Raw genomic sequence first — 14967 nt, forward strand, 5'->3', positions numbered from 1 at the left:
AATATTTCTACAAAATGCATTTTGTACTGATATAGCACAAACCACAGGTTTTCTGAGATTATTTCAAAGAAGATTCAAATGGGAAGCCTCCTGCTTGGATAGATACAGGCCCGTTCCAGCACGGCATGTTATTAATGATTGTGTCATTGCAATCTGGTTTTGTATGATGCAATATTACCTCAGCTTTTATTCTAGTGAGTAGCAGTGGATCTAATAATAGGCTTCAGGAACTGTGCTTCTGGCACTCACTATCTGTTTCTGCATAACTCATGTGCCACCCAGCCCAAACCGATGGTACGTGGGTTGTAAGACTAGTTTACAGTCAAGGTAATGATCAAATAATTATGTTACTGAACATGTAAAACAAAACAAAAACCTCCTTTTCTCTACGTCTACCAGGCCCATCAACTTAATAAGAGCTCTCTTTGAGGATTCTCTTCTGATTTAGCTTTAAATAATAAGTAATACACTTCTGTTGTTCACCTAATCAATGTTTTTGAAAACTGGCTTAGATATTCAGTTTTTCTTTTTCCGCTAATATATTTTCAGTCTTGTAGTTTGGCTACATATTCTCAGTGCTGGTCAGGAAGTGCTCTCATTAGGGCAAATATGAAAGTTTTTCCGACATCTGGCGTGCTGCTTGATTCAAATAGGAAGATTAATTATGGCAGGCAAGTTTTGAGTTGAATTTCTTTGTGCCACGTAATGCCTATAATAGGAATCTTTGCTGAAAAATCGAATGCAAACTTTTGCTCTATCTTATCTATTAAGGCACTGAAAATGAGCATTCCAGATTTAAATTATGTTTGATGTGTCATCTTACCACAGTGAATATCTCCAGAAGGTGTGACTATATTAACAGGTAGAATACCAACATTTGACTCTGAAATTAATTATGGCATTACAAAGATGAGAACAGACTTCCTTAATTAGAGTCTTTAAAGGGATAGTTCACTTTGAAATAAAATTTTGGTATGTTTTAGCTTACCTCAAGGGCATCCATGATTTAGGTGTCTTTGTTTCTGCAGTAGTTTCAATTTTGATATTTTTAGGTCAAACCATTATTGTTTGTCACTTATATAATGGAGGTCTATGGTCACCACCTCAAAGATCATGCACAGAGAAGTCCAAATTAAACAATTCCCCAATCATAAGTTCACATTGATTGCCTAAGACACAAAACGAGCGGTTTGTGTGAGAAAACGAACAGTATTTATGTAGTTTTTACCTCTTATACACAACCACGTCCAAGTGATCTGAGGGTGCGCATTCTTCCTGGTGTGTGACGCAGAGGTGGAGCAGGGGGGTGGCTAATGGCGAATGTTTTGTCAAAAGCCCGTCTCTTTTAGTTTTTTTTTTTAAATAACTTCAACTTTGTTTAATTTCCTCTAGACCTTTTTTTTTTACTGAGTAACCATCATCATTTCCCCAGATAGTGTAAAGATTTTTAGGCATTCTATTATCTCAAACAGCCTGAAAAATAGTGCATTTAACTGACGTACATGGGGGAAAAATCTCCCTGGAGGAGTCTTTTTTTTATTTTATTTTATTTTTTTTTTTATTTTTTTTTTTTATATAGATGCTTCGTGTTGGTCACTTAATGGCTGGTGTAAAATCTGTTGAGAAGCATTGAGGTAGAGTTCAGTTCATCTCTGGGATGCTGGGTGCCCCCACAATCTCCTCCCCGCAAATCTTTACTTCACTTATGCTTGTGGTTTTGTTGGTCTTACTCAATTGCTTTGGAGCCGTATCTCTGACAGAGAATAACAAGCAAAGCAGCTTACATACTCATACAACACAAAGTATGTGTCTGTCAAATCGCTCACCTCCCACTATCACAGATGGCGGTCTGGTGTGAGGATATACTGTCATTTATGTCTCTGCCATTAATTAAAGCCAAACAGAGAGACAAACTGGATTTGCAGCTTAAACCGTATGCCACTGTGCTTTATTGATTAAACTTGGGATCTGCACACTCTGTGCTACTACAGTACATGTTTAGTCTGGACTAGTTGAAAGAACTCTGTGGTATCAGTTATGGGCCCATAAACTATATGAATGGAAGTAAGAGTATTATTATAAAATGTTATGTATATTCACTGTGGGAGGTTTCTGAAAAGCCTAAAATGAAATTCACACTCTCTAGTGCTAATTTGACAATCTGCATAAACGAATGAAAACATTAAAGTTTAAACATTTCAGCTGCTCATTAACGGTTGCTCGTCTCTTCCTTGCAATGTTATGATTATAACTGGTTTAACGGGTTGTGTCCATCATGCATTTATCACAAATAACTTGAGGACTTCTTTAAGTCACAAATTCATTTTATGGTACAGATATGATCTAAACAGATTATGGTAGTTTTCATTAAGCCTCACGACGATGAGCAATATTAATTAGGAGATTCTCAATTTTTTGTTCAATAATCATAGAAACCACTTTTCATTAGTCAGTTAAAAAGTTTAAACCTTAAAATTCTGATTTACTTGTACAACTCACAATTGTATTGTTTTCTGCCACAGAAAAAAAGGTTACTTTTCACAATTCTGACTTTCTTCTTGAAATTGTGGTATAGACGTCACAATTCTGACTTTTCTTTATAGGAATGAAATTTTTATTTTTTTTACATTACATTTGACCATCTTAAACAATGTTGAATGTTGGACCTGGATATCTATTAACATGGGTCTTCTGCGCATATGTAATTGTAAATATGTAAATGGCAAGGCACCCAGACTTTACCTCCATTAAAACCCATTCTGAACATGTTAAAATACCTTTTGATGGAAATCGGGAGTTGTGGTGCAATCGAATAGGCTGAGGATTAATCAGTTTTCCTCCCTTTTTGCTCTTTCTGTTGACGCCGTGCAGTGTCTGTGCACAATTTGCTTACACATGAGTAATTTATACATTTGAATCTAATAATGTAATCATTTGATACCTGAAACATGCGGTTTACTTGTAGATTGGTTTATTAGAAGATGCTTTCATCTGAAGATAAATTATATTATACATTTTAAATGAAGATACAAGTGCCTTTATCCATTTTCCTCCTTAATAAATCTTCTGATTGACACTTGCGCCTGAGACACATACCGCTGGACTTTATTTTTCTAAGCACACAGACATCCTGGCCCGTCATTAGTCACATATGTGGGATGAATGTTCAAAGGAAGGTCCCTCAAATAAATGTAAATAAAACACATAAGAACAACCGGAAGAGCAAGACCACATGCTATCAGACTATTTATTAGTCCTATGATCTTTTCAGGTCTGAGAGATAGTTTTTTGTTCAGCCAGAAAGCCTTCAGAAGTCATTCGATTAGTCACTAACCAGTGCAGCCCACAACTGTACGTCTGCATGTCTTGGCTTTTTTCTAACTGACTCTCAGCAATTTCTGTTATCCTCAATTTCCTGTAATTGAGCTTGTCATGTTTGTGCAGAGAGATGTCACATCAGATCACATGGTGCTTTTTGAGTGGTTTGAAAGAAAGGTCATTGGTCTTTCCAACTTGAGGATCTGCCTCATCTGTAGTTTTTGGCCCAGTTTCATAATTTCTCATTTGCATAGCATCCGTACGTCCTGTTTGTCCCTCACTCCACCATTTCTCAAGGCATTTTTTCAGTTCACAGATCCTCTGTCATGTCAAGGCAAGTTTTAACACAACCAAACATTTTATTTTATTTAAATAGTGGCTTTATACATTGAGTTAGTTTAGGAACTGAATCATTGGTCTGAGCACATCTGAATCAAGCCTGTGTTCATGTGATATTAAATTACATCATGTTAAAAATGTGACTTTGCATAATTTTTTTTTTTTAAGAAGCCTCTCATGCTCACCAAGGCTGCATTTATTTGGTCAAAAATACACTAAATACAGTATTTTAAATGGATTTTCTTCCTGTGATGGCAAAGCTGAATTGTCAGCAGCCATTACTCTTAAATGCTGATTTGGTGTTTCATAAACTTTTCTTTTTATTGCCAGAGTTGAAAATAGTAGTGCTGCTTAATAATTTTGTGAATCCATTTTGTCTTTGGATTCTTGGATGAATAGAAAGTTCAGCACAACGTCATGTGAAATAAAAATATTTTGTAACATTATAAATGTCTTACTGTCACTCTTGATTATTTTTTGCTGGATAAAAAAAAATATTAATTTATTTTTAAAGAAATGTAAAATATTGTTACAATTTAAAATAACCCACGCAAAGTCAATGTAAACTTCAAATTTGCATTAAATCTAAAGTTTGTCTTCTACTTTTATTGCAGTGTAGATAGTTTTATTGTCCATGACGATCAAGAAAGCAACTGTACGCAGATGTAATTTACTGAGGTGTAGTAATTAAGAGATTAGATGAACTTTTGATTAACCATTGCATTGTACTTGATCAACAAATTGTTTTTGATGAAAGTGGCATACAGAACTAAGAAGTGCCATAAATATTGTGTAACCTGTAACACATATGCAAGGATCCGCTTGCATAAGAAAAAATAATATGCAAATAATTGCTATTTAATATATATATATATATATATATATATATATATATATATATATATATATATATATATATATATATATATATATATATATATATATATATATATATATATATATATATATATATATATATATATATAGCAAATATGAAAAATATATAGCAAATATTTACACATTTGCTATCAATAATCAGATTATGTCTTTTTTATGCTACTGCATGTTAGTTATGTAATACAATTACTAGTATTCAGATCCTCTGCAAGCCTAGTGCCCTGTGGCATGTTTTCACCCCAAACAGTACAACTAACTCCAAACCTCCCCTTCATCTTCTCCTCAGCCCTTCCCCCAAAGCTCCAGACCAAAACACAGATAAGCCTGGCTTTCTGTTACTTCCTGCTGATCCCGTAGACTGATAAGTATTCAGTGCTGCTGCAAAAGCACTAAAGCACTGAGGAAGATGTCATTACCTGTTTTGGACAAAGCTATCGCTTTCAATCACTTATGTGTGCTTTTCCTTCTCACACTGTTGCAGTGATGAGCTCTTGTATTTCTTAGAATTCTTAAAGAGAGCAGAGGTCTCATCTTTTCAAAACGAGGCCTTCAAAGCAAGACGTCAGATCAATCTGTAGTGTCTGGCCTCAAAACATATCTTGAAAAGCTCATTTTTCTGATAGATGGTTGTTCTCAAATACACATTTCTGTATTTGAATGGGTCTATAGTGATGGTGACACCAAGCTTTCAAAGATGCCAAGACATCTAACCTAAAAGTGTGTGCTTAAGTGCGGCCCTCAAGTCAATCTATTCCTGGAAATACAATCGGCCGGTGTGCCTTAGATATGACAGCTCTGCGTTTTCAAGCTAAGCATGTCTTTTTAAATGTAAATACTAATAGTGATGTAAATATTCCCCTCACAGAGCCATTCTTAAGCCTTAATAGGTTTTTGATACGTCTGTTGTTGTGTTTACCATGCAAGTCACACAAGATAATGGCTCAATGCTCTTAAATGAGTACATGTATTACCCAGCTAAAGTTTTCAGGCACTTATGGATTCAGGTTATTTGTTTTCTCTGCTCTCATATCTGACAACATAATTGAACAATCTATATTTCCTCTACTCTCCCCTGCCAGAGAACCATTGTGGTTTAGTGGATTGATTAGATTGATTCTGATGGAATATATGCTTCGTTCTCCCACAGTGTAAACTTTCTCTGGGTCCTCAGTGAAGCTGTACTGCCACAAGTTTGCAGATAAATGCACTGTAAGAAAAATAATTTGTCTTGTAGCACTGTACATTGTATTTTCTCACAGTTCTCATGTTACGGGTTATTCTCGGCAGAATATTGAAGTCTTGTGTGCTTTGCTGTTGGAGTTGTATTAGTAATTAGAAATTAATTGTGCACAAATTAAATATACAAATCACCAAATTCATTATGATTTAAATAAGTATTGGTGCAAAACACCCCAAACACTGGACATTTCCCATTTCCAAGCAATTCTCGGCAGACTACTGTGATCTTGTGTACTTCAATGTTTGAGCTTATTTAGTAGCAACTTTAAATTAATAATGCACAAAATTAAGTATGCAACAGAAGTATTGTTGCAAACATGCTCAAAATTTGCCCAAGATGCAATTTGCATTGGGCAGTTTTCATGTTGTGATTGATTTTCAGCAGACTTCTGCAATATTGTGTACTGTAATCATTGTTGGAAAAAAAAATTCACAAATGTCTCTTTTAAGTAAAAATAAGTTTACCACCAATTTCTGTGATGTTAATTGTGCTAGGCACTCAGTGGTGAAGTTTGTGAATAAGGTGCAATCTATAACCCCTCATTTGCATAGAAAAGAGCTGTGTGCCTTATTTCCTGCTATTAATTTCAGGTTATTTTAGCGCACTCAGAGCTTGATTAAACTGGATTTCGAGCAGTTAGTGAAAAAGGTTTTCGCGGTGAAATACTGCCTGTACCTTGTGTTGCATGAGCTTCCTTAAAAATAAAATAAAAATGCGGATGAGAAATATGGTTTTTATTCCTATGCTGTTTACTCTCGTTAATGTAACAATATAGCAGAGATAACTCTTCATGTTTTGATACACCATGAGAGTAAGTCAGAGCTAATTAGATGCCTGCACACATATAAGAACATACAGAGGCAGACCTGAACACACAAATGGTTGTGCGTACAGTTGGAAATGCATCACAAAATCCCTGCATACAGATCACCAGATTCCCTGTCAAATTAGGAGAAGCTGAGAATTTACTTGCTGTCAAATCCTTGTAGGAGCTCTACTAACAAGAGCAAACAGAGAGGCAATGAAGGACATTCAAAGCTGAAGAAAAGCCTGTCACCTTTTTGGGTGAAATATGCGGTGACAGAGCAGGAGAAATAGAAAAGAGGGGTTGGAAATCTGTGAAATGCAATTCTGCTATAATTAAAGCAGCAGTCTCTCTTTCTCTCTCGTTCTCCACATCACCAGCTTCCACTTTTCCTGCTCATTTCTCAAATTAATGTGTGACCTGCACAATGCTCCCAATGTGTGAAACGACTAATTGGCTGGTTTAAAGTCCAATCTTGTGAAAGGAGCTGTCTGCCATGTTCCCCCTTTACGCTCCCTCTTCTTCCTGTGCTACAAATCATAATGCACACACATGCTAATGGCTGAAGTTTTCCAGAGGTCTTTCGATAAGTGGCCCAAGCGCTCTGCCTGCTTCTCGAGCGGAGATTGGCTCCTAATGGGGACAGTTATAAACAGCCGTGACTGGTGAGTGAGTCGGGGTCACATGCACTTACGAGGCCTTAGTGAAGAGGTGTTTTAGTGGGCTATATACTGTTCTTATTGCTCGGCAATATTTAATAATTGATGATTGACAGAGCTTTTGTCATTGTGAATGTTCATGAACTTTCACATTAGATGCTTTACATAGTTGTAGATAGTGTCCCCCTCTGTGTTTTTAACTGAACGAGTATGCCCTCAATCATGCCTGTCTTGATTGTAAATCTACATATTTTTTTATGGGGTTTTTTAGGTATATTTATCAATGCAGGATAGGGGACTGAAAATATGTAAATGATGTAACATCATGTTAAATTGAATTTTACTGTACAATGCAGTCAAATTTATGATTTTTGCAAGTAGAGACTATGAATATCCCTATAATTTGTAGTGAAAAGTTAATGCCCTGAAGTTCCTTTTATCAAACATGATAAAAAAGATATATAGATATTGAAATAGCTTTTTCTTTTTTTTCTTTTTCTTTTTCTTTTGTGTTTGTTTTTTTTTTTTTTTTTTTTTTAATAATGTATATTTGGGTATTTTGTGTCACAGTTTCTGTTATTTAGTTAATATTAATTTTACAGTGTGCACTGTTTATATATGAGTATTGGCCGTGTTTTATGGACCAGCCACATATGATGAACTAGCAGAGTAATGGCTGCTGACAATTCAGCTTTGCCATCACAGGATGAAAACGCATTTAAAATACTGTATTTAGTGTATTTTTGACCAAATAAATGCAGCCTTGGTGAGCATGAAAGGCTTCTTAAAAAAAAAAAACTTATGCAAAGCACATTTTTAACATGATGTAATTTAATATCACATGAACACAGGCTTGATTCAGATGTGCTCAGACCAATGATTCAGTTCCTAAACTAACTCAATGTATAAAGCCACTATTTAAATAAAATAAAATGTTTGGTTGTGTTAAAACTTGCCTTGACATGACAGAGGATCTGTGAACTGAAAAAATGCCTTGAGAAATGGTGGAGTGAGGGACAAACAGGACGTACGGATGCTATGCAAATGAGAAATTATGAAACTGGGCCAAAAACTACAGATGAGGCAGATCCTCAAGTTGGAAAGACCAATGACCTTTCTTTCAAACCACTCAAAAAGCACCATGTGATCTGATGTGACATCTCTCTGCACAAACATGACAAGCTCAAAAAGCCTATGCTTTAAAAAAAAAAAAAATAAATATATATATATATATATATATATATATATATATATATATATATATATATATATATATATATATATATAATAATAATAAATATATGTATATATATGATTTATTTTCTCTTACATTTTAAGTAAAAAAGCAGATTTCAGTAGTTCAAGTTGTATATTTTATATCAGTTAAACAAAAAATGGTTATGAAATATACAGGAACCAATGTTATCCCATATAAAAATATTTTTTTACCGTACATTTAACAGAATATTTTTTACAGTGTATAGTAATATTAAGATTTTTTTTTTTTTTTTGAGGCGAAAAGTGAATGTTATACCTTTACTGTAAGATTGCACCTTCGAATTGGAGCAGAATGTTGTTGCTATTGTTTTTATTATTTCATTTATTTTGTAATAATTCAGTAGATTATTTGATTGCAAATTTATTCACGATTTTCTACTTTGCAACCAAATTAGCAAATATTTCATCTGCATGCATCTTCATCCTGTACATCCTAAAGTTGTCTCTAAACAATTTAGCAGTAAATTCACTTTTACCCTAAATAAAACAGTCACTGAAATTGCATTTACATTGAACAAAATTTTACCATATAGTTATCCTCTGTGTATATATTGGGACAGAGTATATCACAACATGCTAACTGCACATACAAATGTCAGCATTACTGCAATTAACATTTCAATTTCGGCTTTATTGACAGCGTTGCATTGGTTTGAGGTTATTGATTTGCATATACATATGTGTCTGTCTGTGATTTTTGAAAAGAAAGAGCTGGTGAGTGATTGTATGTATGGGTCATTGTGAGGTCGTCTCAGTGAGTTGCAGTATTCATGCATGTGCATGTCTGTCCCATGCTGACGTCAGCTTCTCTGCCAGTACTCACTCCACTAGTCATCGTCAGTCTTCTTTATCATATCTTTCATTGTCATCCAATTAGCTTGAACGAAGGGAAAGACAATAAACATTATACCACGGCGGGAGATTACAGGCTCTGATGTTTGGGTTATAGTGGTGAATACTTTCCATTCCCAGATGTAGTACCTCTCCGATCCCTTTCCTATGATGCCATCTCATTATGACATGATCGTAGCCCATATCAAAGCCGGCAGACGTGTTCGGACCAAGGAACGAGATGTCGTAATAAGATACTTCACCAGCACAATTCGAACTATAAAGGCACCGAGGGAGAGCATTCCTCATTTGATCATGCAGCAAAGATGACCCTGGTAAACTAACATTACATTGCCCCCAAACAAACATGGCGCTTCTTGTTTCCCAATCACAAATGCATTCTTTTTCATGTGTGCGTAGAGGCTTTGACTTCTTAGCCAAATTGTTTTTTCAAAGCTGTTTGGAAGGGCGAGGTCAAACTGGAATCAAGGAGGCCGGTGCTTGCCTGGAAATCAAAGGATGCATTATTTTAAAAGCCTTTTTTGTTGTGAGTCTCTGCAGCATCTGTGTTCTGAGAAATCTGATCCAGAGAAAAAATGAGCTGCAGGGGTAATACGTGGTTCTGCGAGCAGCGTACAATAGCAAAAGGCTAGAAGAGACAGACAGGAAAAGAAGGCAGACTATTGAACGAGCCTCTGCACTCTCTCTCACACACATGCACATTTTTCTCAGTGAATCTTAAAAACAGGGCTTAAACAGAACAGCTTTACTATCCTTTACACACTAGTTCATATATGAAGGGGATTAATCATCTCAAGTTCCTGAGCGCATCTGCAGGGAGTCAAAAAGAGACTAAAAAATCCACTTTTCCTCCAGGTGTTACAAACACTCAGCCACCAGCACAATTTTTAGATGGGTTACTTTAGAAGTTGACAACTGACTTATGTAATAATTGATGAACTTCACTAATTGATGTCACTCTGTAATGTGTTGTAATGGTTTTTCCTTAAATTTTATGTCCAGTCCTATATATGTTAGGGTTATCCATAATATTATTATTATTTTCTAATTTATAATAAAATCAACCTTAATTATAAGAAACCACTGTAAAATAAACTATTGTAACTATGTATATTATATTATATTATATTATATTATATTATATTATATTATATTATATTATATTATATTATATTATATTATATTATATTATTTAAAAAAGAAATATATATATTTTTTAAATATATGTTTCTTATATACTGTTTCATATGCATTTAAAAAATATTTCATATGTTACATTTTGGGGTTCCAGCCAGGTCAATATTAGTAGCTTTAAACATCTTTAATATTTATTCCATAAAAATATTTATGATATTCATAAACATGAAAAAAAAAATCTATATATTATTGAAGTTTGTAACTTATATTCTGTTTGTGGTCCAAGCCAGGTCCTTGTTAATAGCTTAACTATATAATTTGCTTTAATCATCCTCCATATAAATATTTTATGTCTGTGTTTGCATTAAATATTGCAATTAAATAATGTAAATATGTCATTTAAGTCTCTGGGTCCACAAACATAAAAATAGTTAAGTCTCAACAGAACATGAGGGTTTTAAAAACAGTCTGTCCTGAGGGGCCATGGTTCTTTCACTTCCTCTCATTCTGGTGTCAAAGCATTGAGAAATTAGTGTACTCTGACTGCAGAGGTTTCTGGGCATGTTTAGAAACAAAGAACACAGACTTTTTCATGCCTTTTGATCTTCTCAGCACCTGTGGTCTCCTAACCACCTACACAAAACACACACAGACCAAAAGAAAAACGGCATGTTTCTCTGTTTGACAACTCAGAAAAAAAGGTTGATGAGTGCAACCTGCTTTTGACTTAAGAGTACACGTTGCCCGTTAGTGCATGTCACTGTCATGGTGAAGCATGTGTGAGTGATGCCCCCAATGTCTTTCATCTGCTGACTCATGGAGCATGTGTGTTTTTTTGTTTGCTCAGGTTTTGGGGGCATGAGGAGGGAGGGACCCTTCCCTGTCTTACCAGGCCTGTGTTTATCCACAGGCAGACTGTGGCTTTTTCAGATCTGTAATGGTTTTGCATTTATGTTTGGGAAAGGAAAAGTTACTGGAATACTGAGTTGATAGAGGCAGAGAAAGAAAGAAAGAAAGAAAGAAAGGAAGAAAGAAAGAAAGAAAGAAAGAAAGAAAGAAAGAAAGAGAGACAAGTTTCAGCAGTAAAAAAAAGGGGGGTAGGTCCATTACTTTTCACAGATAAACATGTTTTGCTCTGCAAAAGCTGGAGAAAGTTTGTCTACCCTCTCAGGCAATCCAGCAGATGTCAATGAAAACTTCCAAGGCTTGTGTGTGTGTGTTCCTGTAGCAGGAAGCTAAACGATCCACCTCACAGACAAATTAAACCGAAAGGAACCTAGAGATTATAGGCCACCAGTACAGAAACCACAGTTTAAATGAAAAGACTACAGCGCAGGGTTTAACACGCTTAAACATGACAAGGAGTCATTCTTCAGCTCACTTCCAGTAAAGTCTCTTGTGCTTTTCCACGCACAATAATTTTCTGGTCACAGATCAGTTATTTTGTGTAAAACGTCTTATTGCCAACCAATTCAGATTACTTACCTCAAGAGATTTTTCACAGGTTCTATCCTTTTATAACCTTCAGTACAGACTGATCGGTGCTGCAGAATTCTGAGATATTGTGGCTGTTTGTCCGTGGTTGTGGTTGTGCAGAGGCTTTATCTTATCACCACATATCACATCCCTGTTTTTATCAGATTGTGGATTCTGGTGCTTTCTTGTCAGTGGGCCGTTTGAATGTGCTGTAGCGCTGATGAGACATTTCTGTGAGCCAGATTGATATGAACATTCTTTGGAGTAGATTTTATATGAATGAAGAACATTTGTTAATTATCATCCCTATCAGAGCTCTGCTGGATGACGGTCTCCTCCTTCTGCTTGTTTTGAGAAGTAATACTGGTGTGGAGAATCAGGCACGTCATGCACCAATCTTTTGAGCCACGATAACATCTTAGTATTTTATTATTGATATGTAAGATATTTTAGTAAAACACTTTTCAATTAGCGTGCAAGGGGACCTGGCTTCAAATCCTAATCTTGTTTATAATATTCTTAATAAACCAAGCAAAATTGCAACTGAGCTGGAAAATTAAATTTGACTGCAGGGTTTTTTTTTTTTTGTTTCCCACATGAAAAAAAAGCCATATAGGTTTTGAATGGTATGCTGATAAAATATTCAGTTTAAAGTGATGTATCTGCAAAGATGCAGTTTGATTGGATTGATCAAATGTAAAAAACAAAGTGTGATTTAGATTGTTTATATCTACAATAATCAATCTAAATCATCATCATATGCTACAGGCAACTAACAGTATGATTATTTATTTATTTATTGACTTCAATCTCCGCTTTTAGTGTGCGCCTACAAATCTAAAATGCATTTTAGCACTTCAACGCTAATCAGTTCACCGAGCGTATCAAGCACACATTTTTGACTCTAAAATTGAGTTAGACTATTTAGAACCGTGGGCAGCATGGATTTGTTGTGATTATAACGCACACGATGCATGAATCAACTAAACAATTGCAAAATTAGTTGATTCATATCAGGGTTAAAGCAGTTCATCCCCCCATGGACACAGCTTTCCTTCCTGTTCTCTTGTCATCAGATGAGGGGAAGGGAGCTGTGGATGTCTCTGTGTGCTTGGATTTCCGTACAGACTTGTTATGAGGCAAACTAGCATGTTCCTAAAGGTCAATGGGTACAGAGGCATTACTGTCAGTGTTGATAGATTGTGATGATCACCTTCATTAGCTTTATGTATTGGACCTACAGAGAGAGAAGAGGAAAAATCTTGATTTCCAGATGCGCTTTGGTCTAGAAGAGAAATAAATGACGCTTTACAATATGCTTGTATGTTGACATTAGTTAAATGCATTAGTTAACATGAGCTAACAAATAATACAATAAAATGGTGCAGTTTTTGTTTTATGGCTGCATTTATTTGATAAAAAAATACATGTAAAAAAAAACTGCAATAAAAACAACGGTTCGTTTTTTAAAAAATATATATGTATATATATATGTATATGTATATATGTATATGCAGTGTGTGTGTGTGTGTGTGTGTGTTTGTAAAAAGGAATTTATCCTGCGATGGCAAAGATGAATTTTCAGCAGCTATTTCTATATGATCCTTCAGAAACCATTCTAATATGCAGATTTTAGACTTAAGAAACATTTCTTATCATCATCAATGTTAAAAACAATTGTGCTTAATATTTTTGCAGAAACTGACATAATTTTTTCAAGATTCTTTGAGGAATAGAACGTTTAAAAGAATAGAACTACCTGTAAAATTAAAGAGTAAGTAATGATGCAGAAAGAAATTGAGAGAGAGAAAGAGAGAGCATCTTTCTTCCCCCATCTGTGCTATTTTTCCTCTGCTGGTGTGCCCTCTGCAGTGGCATTAACCACAAATGGTGATGTCAGCATGTCTCAGGTGTTATCAGAGACTCAGACAGATAGAGAGGAAGACGGGCTAGAGAGAAAGCCAAAGGATCAGAAGTCTGACTCTCCCACCAGCGCATCGGATCACTTAACGCACACACACACACACACACACACACATACACACTAGACTGAAGCAGAATCATGATGCTACACTGACTCCCAATCATAATTCCCATTTCTGTGAAATATTTTCCATGATGTAGCAGACTCATAGGTTTTACATTAACAGCAGTACTGTCAATACCCGCAGACTGGCATTTCTGCAGATTTAAATGATCGAAGACAGATGCGAATAATGCTCCAGCTTTGGGCCTGAGATCAGTGCTTTATTTACCTCAAGCTAAATCAGTTGCTGCAGTATAGTAAAGCTAATTCCACACTACGAGACGTAAGATCATCACCCTTTGATGTTTGAAATCTGTGACTAGTTTGTTCCAAAAAACAAGTGTGTGCTTTTACTGAAAGATCAGCATATCCACATGACCACTTTCCGATGCAGGTCAGGTCAAAGGGTGCATTCATCTGCACCTAAAACATGATCAATAAAAGCGGTTAGGTCAATAGAAACAGTGGGGAGACAGAAAGGAAGATATCTTTGTTCAGGGAGTGTTGAAAGAGAAAAAAAGAAAGAGAAAGAAGCTCATTCAGTGCAATCAATATAGTGGTCAGAATCCCCTTAATGATCTGTATCTAGACACTTTTTTCACCTTGTGTTTGGATTTATTGCATCTGTGTTCCTTTTCTCCTTTTATCAAATGTAGGTCTAATTTTCTCCTTCCTTGCTGTCATTCTTTCCCTCTACATCCACAACTCTCTCTCTTTCTGTAGCATGACGTATGACCTTCAATGCACCATGGGAGGCTGTAGTAAGTGAGAGGTTATTTTGCACTTAATTGCCGTGGTGACAGTGCTGCTGAAGGGTAGTCTTTAAGGTTCTCCAGTAACATCATAGGTCAGTGACATGGCATTTCATGTCTCCTAAAGCTGTCATATTACTACAGCAGGCTGCTTAAGCCTCCAAACAACAACTAGCTATTCTCAGAGG

The sequence above is a fragment of the Carassius gibelio genome, chromosome B20, assembly GCF_023724105.1.
Source record: "Carassius gibelio isolate Cgi1373 ecotype wild population from Czech Republic chromosome B20, carGib1.2-hapl.c, whole genome shotgun sequence".
Lineage (NCBI taxonomy): Eukaryota > Metazoa > Chordata > Actinopteri > Cypriniformes > Cyprinidae > Carassius > Carassius gibelio.